General features: G+C 41.6%; 2 non-coding genes across 2 annotated transcripts; both read right to left on the bottom strand.

The window, feature by feature from the left end:
• Positions 1–1,571: 1,571 nt before the first annotated feature.
• On the bottom strand, positions 1,572–1,643 carry Trnag-ucc. The gene has a single exon. It is a non-coding gene; the product is annotated as a tRNA-Gly (tRNA).
• A 1,459-nt stretch (positions 1,644–3,102) lies between these two features.
• Trnag-ucc lies at positions 3,103–3,174 on the bottom strand. Its single transcript has one exon. It is a non-coding gene; the product is annotated as a tRNA-Gly (tRNA).
• Between the last annotated feature and the right edge of the window lie 4,326 nt (positions 3,175–7,500).

The following is a 7,500-nucleotide window of genomic DNA, read 5'->3' on the forward strand; positions in this document are numbered from 1 at the left end:
ATTTTATTATATATTTTCTTAAATAATAAAGAAAAATGCTTGTGAATATATACGTATACGCCCACGCCCGCGCTCATAAACGCACTCATACACGTCCATACAGAAGAGGTTGAGTTTCAAAAGAGTGTATGTATGTATGTATGTGCGTGTGCGTTGAGGTCTGTATGTGTGGTCTGTATATATATTCGTCTGCGTGTGGTGTCGGAGCAGGCGAGAGATTTCTTTGGGAAGCTTTCAAGAATTATGTCCTTCCATGGAAAGGAACCTTGATGACGTGCAATTCTTGTGACCTACTTTTACCATTCTTACAATACACCTCACTTTCTCCCCTCACTTTCTCTCTTTGCTTTTCTCTGTCAATCTGTCGATCCGTCTGTCTGGCTGTCTCTCTCTCTCTCTCTCTCTCTCTCTTTACGCGCGCGCACACGCACACAGACACAGATATAGACGCACACTCACACACACACAAAATAATGAGAGGTCGACTTTGCCTTTCATCGTTTTCGGGGTCGATAAATTAAGTACCAGTTACGCACTGGGGTCGATATAATCGACTTAATCCGTTTGTCTGTCCTTGTTTTTCCCCTCTGTGTTTAGCCCCTTGTGGGTAGTAAAGAAATAAATAATATGATCTTACTTATTTTACTGATTCCACGATTAAAAATTTTTTCCGGAAATTTCAACTTATACAAACGGTTTCTGGTGAGGAAAAGTGTCCACTTATATGCATTCTTCTAAGTCCATATCTGCCAAAGTTTTGATTGAGGACATGTATATTCATAATGATGATGGCTGCCGCCTTTGTGAGCGAGGAAGACCATCGCTGACTCATTAAGCACATTGTGCACTCAGATATAATTATACTGAAGCCCTTCATGAAGAACCATCAAATGACATCTTTATAAGCTCAGCCTTGGGAACCGACGTTGTCGAGAAGCCCTTCATGAACTGACCAATGACCATCTTCAAAGACGTTTAGACGTTTGTTAACAACTCTGGCCAAATCGTCCAGATGTCAGTTTTGGGCGTCGAACTGTAACTGGAGATGAAAAATGGATCTATTTTCGTAATCCTAATAAGAGAAATCAGGGGTCTCATTCCGGCCAGGCTTCAGAATCTGTTGTCAAACAAGGGCAGTTTGAACAGAAGGTCATGTTTGTGTGTTTGGTGGAATTTCAATTTGGGGTAGCACTTTGAGCTTCTCCTAGATGGCCATGCTGGGAACGCTAAACTTTATGCAAAACAACAGCAGCGAGTATATGATGCTTTGAAAATCCGCTACTCATCATTGGTTGAGAAACTGTTCGGAAGCCCGACATGTGTGTGTGTGTGTGTGTGTGTGTGTATGTGTGTGTGTGTGTGCATCTTTATATTTGCGTTTGCTATCCTCCACCGTTTGACAATCGGTGTAGGTTTGTTTACGACCTCGCAATTCAGCGCTTCGAAAAATAGAATTCCATAGAAATGACTGAAATAAGTGTAAGATGGAGGATATTTCATTGAAATTGTGTACAGAATTATTGATTTCAGAGGAAAGTTACAAAAAATTAACTAATTAAATTAAAAAGAAATGCGTCAGCCGGGAGTCGAACCCGGATCGACTGCTTGGAAGGCAACCATGCTAACCGTTACACCACTGACGCTCTGTGGTTCCGTTCAACCAATTTTGTTATATATTTTCTTAAATAATAAAGAAAAATGCTTGTGAATATATACGTACACGCCCACACCCACGCTCATAAAGACGTGTATACACTCGCACGCATATATACACACGCGCGTGCACGCACGTCCATATGGAAGAGGTTGAGTTTTGAAAGAGTGTGTGTATGTATGTATGTATTCGTATGGATGTGGTGTCGGAGCAGGCGAGAGATTTCTTTGGGAAGCTTTCAAGAATTATGTCAATGCCACGGAAAAGAACCTTGATGACGTGCAATTCTTGTGACCTACTTTTACCATTCTTACAACACAGCTCCTTCTTCCCTCACTTTCTCTCTTTTCTTTTCTCTGTCAATCTGTCGATCTGTCTGTCTGTCTGTCTCTCTCTCTCTCTCTCCATGCGCGCGCACACGCACACAGACACAGACATACACCTCACACAGAGACACACACACAAAATAATATGATCTTACTTATTTTACTGATTCCACGATTAAAATATCATTCCGGAAATTTCCACTTAGACAAACGGTTTCTGGTGAGGAAAAGTGTCCACTTATATGCATTCTTCTAAGTCCATATCTGCCAAAGTTTTGATTGAGGACATGTATATTCATGATGATGATGGCTGTCCCCTTTGTGAGCGAGGAAGACCATCGCTGACCATAAAGCACATTGTGCACTCAGACATAATTATACTGAAGGCCTTCACGAAGCACCATCGAATGACATCTTTATAAATCAGCTTTGTGGACAGACGCTGTCGAGAAGCCCTTCATGAATTGACCAATGACCATCTTCAAAGACGTTTGGACGTTTGTAAACATCTCTGGCCAATTCCTCCAGATGTCAGTTTTGGGCGTTGAACTGTAACTACAGATGAAAAATGGATCTATTTTCGTAATCTTAATAAGAGAAATCAGAGGTCTCATTCCGGCCAGGCTTCAGAATCTGTTATCAAACAAGGGCAGTTTGAACTGAAGGTCCTGTTTATGTTTGGTGGAATTTCAATTTGGTGTAGCACTTTGAGCTTCTCCTAGATGGCCGTGTTGGGAACGCTAAACTTTATGCAAAACAACTGCAGCGAGTATATGATGCTTTGAAAATCCGCTACTCATCATTGGTAGGAAAACTGTACTGAAGCCCGACATGTGTGTGTGTGTGTGCATGTGTGTGTGTGTGTGTGCATGTGTCGTGGCGTGCTTGTGCGTGTGTGTGTGCGTGACTGTTGCATCTTTATATTTGCGTTTGCTATCCTCCACCGTTTGACATTCGGTGTAAGTTTGTTTACGACCTCGCAATTCAGCGCTTCGAAAAATAGAATTCCATAGAAATGACTGAAATAAGTGTAAGATGGAGGATATTTCATTGAAATTGTGTACAGAATTACTGATTTCAGAGGAAAGTTACAAAAAATTAACTAATTAAATTAAAAAGAAATGCGTCAGCCGGGAGTCGAACCCGGATCGACTGCTTGGAAGGCAACCATGCTAACCGTTACACCACTGACGCTCGGTGGTTCCTTTCAACCAATTTTGGTATATATTTTCTTAAATAATAAAGAAAAATGCTTGTGAATATATATGTACACGCCCACACCCGCTCTCATAAACACATGTATACACTCGCACGCATATACACACGCACGTCCATAGGGAAGAGGTTGAGTTTCGAAAGAGTGTATGTATGTATGTATGTATGTATGTATGTGTATGTATGTATGTATGTATGTGTGCATGTGCGTTGAGGTCTGTATGTGTGCTCCGTTTATGTATTCGTATGCGTGTGGTGTCGGAGCAGGCGAGAGACTTCTTTGGGAAACTTTCAAGAATTATGTCAATGCCACGGAAAAGAACTTTGATGACGTGCAATTCTTGTGACCTACTTTTACCATTCTTACAATACACCTCACTCTACCCTCACTTTCTCTCTTTGCTTTTCTCTGTCAATCTGTCTCTCCTTCTCTCTCTCTCTCTCTCTCTCTCTCTCTCTCTACGCGCGCACACGCACACAGACATAGACACAGACACACACACACACAAAATAATATGATCTTAATTATTTTACTGATTCCACGATTAAAATTTTTTTCCGGAAATTTCAACTTATACAAACGGTTTCTGGTGAGGAAAAGTGTCCACTTATATGCATTCTTCTAAGTCCATATCTGCCAAAGTTTTGATTGAGGACATGTATATTCATAATGATGATGGCTGCCCCCTTTGTGAGCGAGGAAGACCATCGATGACCCATTAAGCATATTGTGCACTCAGATATAATATACTGAAGCCCTTCATGAAGAACCATCAAATGACATCTTTATAAGCTCAGCCTTGGGAACCGACGTTGTCGAGAAGCCCTTCATGAACTGACTAATGACCACTTCAAAGACGTTTAGACGTTTGTTAACAACTCTGGCCAAATCGTCCAGATGTCAGTTTTGGGCGTCGAACTGTAACTGCAGATGAAAAATGGATCTATTTTCGTAATCCTAATAAGAGAAATCAGTGGTTCATTCCGGCCAGGCTTCAGTATCTGTTGTCAAACACAGGCAGTTTGAAGAGAAGGTCATGTTTGTGTTTGGTGGAATTTCAAACTGGTGTAGTCACTTTGAGCTTCTCCTAGATGGCATGCTGGGAACGCTAAACTTTATGCAACAACAGCAACGAGTATATGAGGCTTTGAAAACCCGCTACTCAGCATTGGTAGAGAAACTGTACTGAAGCCCGACATGTATGTGTGTGTGTGTGGTGTGGTGTGTGCATCTTTATATTTGCGTTTGCTATCCTCCAACGTTGACAATCGTGTAGGTTGGTTTACGACCTCGCCATCAGCGCTTCGAAAAATAAATTCCATAGAAATGACTGAAATAAGTGTAAGATGGAGGATATTTCATTGAAATCGTGTACAGAATTACTGATTTCAGAGGAAAGTTACAAAAAATTAACTAATTAAATTAAAAAGAAATGCGTCAGCCGGGAGTCGAACCCTGATCGACGGCTTGGAAGGCAACCATGCTACCCGTTACCACACTGACGCTCGACGGTTCCTTCCAACCAATTTTGTTATATATTTTCTTAAATAATAAAGAAAAATGCTTGTGATATATATCGTATACGCCCACGCCCGAGCTCATAGACACATGTATACACTCGCACGCATACACCCACACTCGTGCGCACGCCGTACATAGGGAAGAGGTTGAGTTTCGAGAGTGTATGTATGTATGTATGTATGTATGTATGTGTATGTATGTATGTGTATGTGTGCATGTGCGTTGAGGTCTGTATGTGTGCTCCGTTTATGTATTCGTATGCGTGTGGTGTCGGAGCAGGCGAGAGACTTCTTTGGGAACTTTCAAGAATTATGTCAATGCCACGGAAAAGAACTTTGATGACGTGCAATTCTTGTGACTACTTTTACCATTCTTACAATACACCTCACTCTACCCTCACTTTCTCTCTTTGCTTTTCTCTGTCAATCTGTCTCTCCTTCTCTCTCTCTCTCTCTCTCTCTCTCTCTCTCTACGCGCGCACACGCACACAGACATAGACACAGACACACACACACACAAAATAATATGATCTTAATTATTTTACTGATTCCACGATTAAAATTTTTTCCGGAAATTTCAACTTATACAAACGGTTTCTGGTGAGGAAAAGTGTCCACTTATATGCATTCTTCTAAGTCCATATCTGCCAAAGTTTTGATTGAGGACATGTATATTCATAATGATGATGGCTGCCCCCTTTGTGAGCGAGGAAGACCATCGATGACCCATTAAGCATATTGTGCACTCAGATATAATTATACTGAAGCCCTTCATGAAGAACCATCAAATGACATCTTTATAAGCTCAGCCTTGGGAACCGACGTTGTCGAGAAGCCCTTCATGAACTGACTAATGACCAGCTTCAAAGACGTTTAGACGTTTGTTAACAACTCTGGCCAAATCGTCCAGATGTCAGTTTTGGGCGTCGAACTGTAACTGCAGATGAAAAATGGATCTATTTTCGTAATCCTAATAAGAGAAATCAGTGGTTCATTCCGGCCAGGCTTCAGTATCTGTTGTCAAACAAAGGCAGTTTGAAGAGAAGGTCATGTTTGTGTGTTTGGTGGAATTTCAAACTGGTGTAGCACTTTGAGCTTCTCCTAGATGGCCATGCTGGGAACGCTAAACTTTATGCAAAACAACAGCAACGAGTATATGAGGCTTTGAAAACCCGCTACTCAGCATTGGTAGAGAAACTGTACTGAAGCCCGACATGTATGTGTGTGTGTGTGTGTGTGTGTGTGTGCATCTTTATATTTGCGTTTGCTATCCTCAACGTTTGACATCGGTGTAGGTTTGTTTACGACCTCGCAATTCAGCGCTTCGAAAAATAGAATTCCATAGAAATGACTGAAAAAGTGTAAGATGGAGGATCTTCATTGAAATCGTGTAAGAATTACTGATTTCAGAGGAAAGTACAAAAAAAAAAAATTAAACTATTAAATTAAAAAGAAATGCGTCAGCAGGGAGTCGAACCCGGATCGACTGCTTGGAAGGCAACCATGCTAACCGTTACACCACTGACGCTCGACGGTTCCTTCCAACCAATTTTGTTATATATTTTCTTAAATAATAAAGAAAAATGCTTGTGAATATATACGTATACGCCCACGCCCGAGCTCATAGACACATGTATACACTCGCACGCATACACCCACACTCGTGCGCACGCACGTACATAGGGAAGAGGTTGAGTTTCGAAAGAGTGTATGTATGTATGTATGTTTGCATGTATGTATGTATGTATGTATGTATGTATGTATGTATGTATGTATGTATGTATGTGCATGTGCGTTGAGGTCTGTAAGTGTGGTCCGTATATGTATTCGTATGGATGTGGTGTCGGAGCAGGCGAGAGATTTCTTTGGGAAGCTTTCAAGAATTATGTCAATGCCACGGAAAAGAACCTTGATGACGTGCAATTCCTGTGACCTACTTTTACCATTCTTACAACACAGCTCACTCTCCCCTCACTTTCTCTCTTTTCTTTTCTTTGTCAATCTGTCGATCTATCTGTCTGTCTCTCTCTCTCTTTACGCGCGCGCACACGCACACAGACACAGACATAGACGCACACTCACACACACACACAAAATGATATGATCTTACTTATTTTACTGATTCCACGATTAAAAAATTATTCCGGAAATTTCAACTTATACAAACGGTTTCTGGTGAGGAAAAGTGTCCACTTATATGCATTCCTCTAAGTCCATATCTGCCAAAGTTTTGATTGAGGATATGTCTATTCATGATGATGATGGCTGTCCCCTTTGTGAGCGAGGAAGACCATCGCAGACCATTAAGCACATTGTGCACTCAGACATGAGTATACTTTACACTTGTGAACTTACTGGTGACTGATGAGCCCACCCTTGAGAAACACACACGTCCGCGTCTATAGCTGACCAAACTGTTCACATTCACGCCTACTAAATTAGTAGGCACAGGAGTGGCTGTGTGGTAAGTAGCTTGTTTACCAGCCACATGGTTCCGGGTTCAGTCCCACTGCGTGGCACCTTGGGCAAGTGGCTGTGGGGTAAGTAGCTTGTTTACCAACCACATGGTTCCGGGTTCAGTCCCACTGCGTGGCACCTTGGGCAAGTGTCTTCTACTATAGCCTCGGGCCGACCAAAGCTTTGTGAGTGGATTTTGTAGACGGAAACTGAAAGAAGCCCGTCGTATATATGTATATACATATATATATATATATGCATGTGTGTGTTTGTGTGTCAGTGTTTGTCCGCCTAGCATTGCTTGACAACCGATGCTGGTGTGTTTAT

Source organism: Octopus sinensis, linkage group LG28, assembly GCF_006345805.1.
Source record: "Octopus sinensis linkage group LG28, ASM634580v1, whole genome shotgun sequence".
NCBI classification, from domain to species: domain Eukaryota; kingdom Metazoa; phylum Mollusca; class Cephalopoda; order Octopoda; family Octopodidae; genus Octopus; species Octopus sinensis.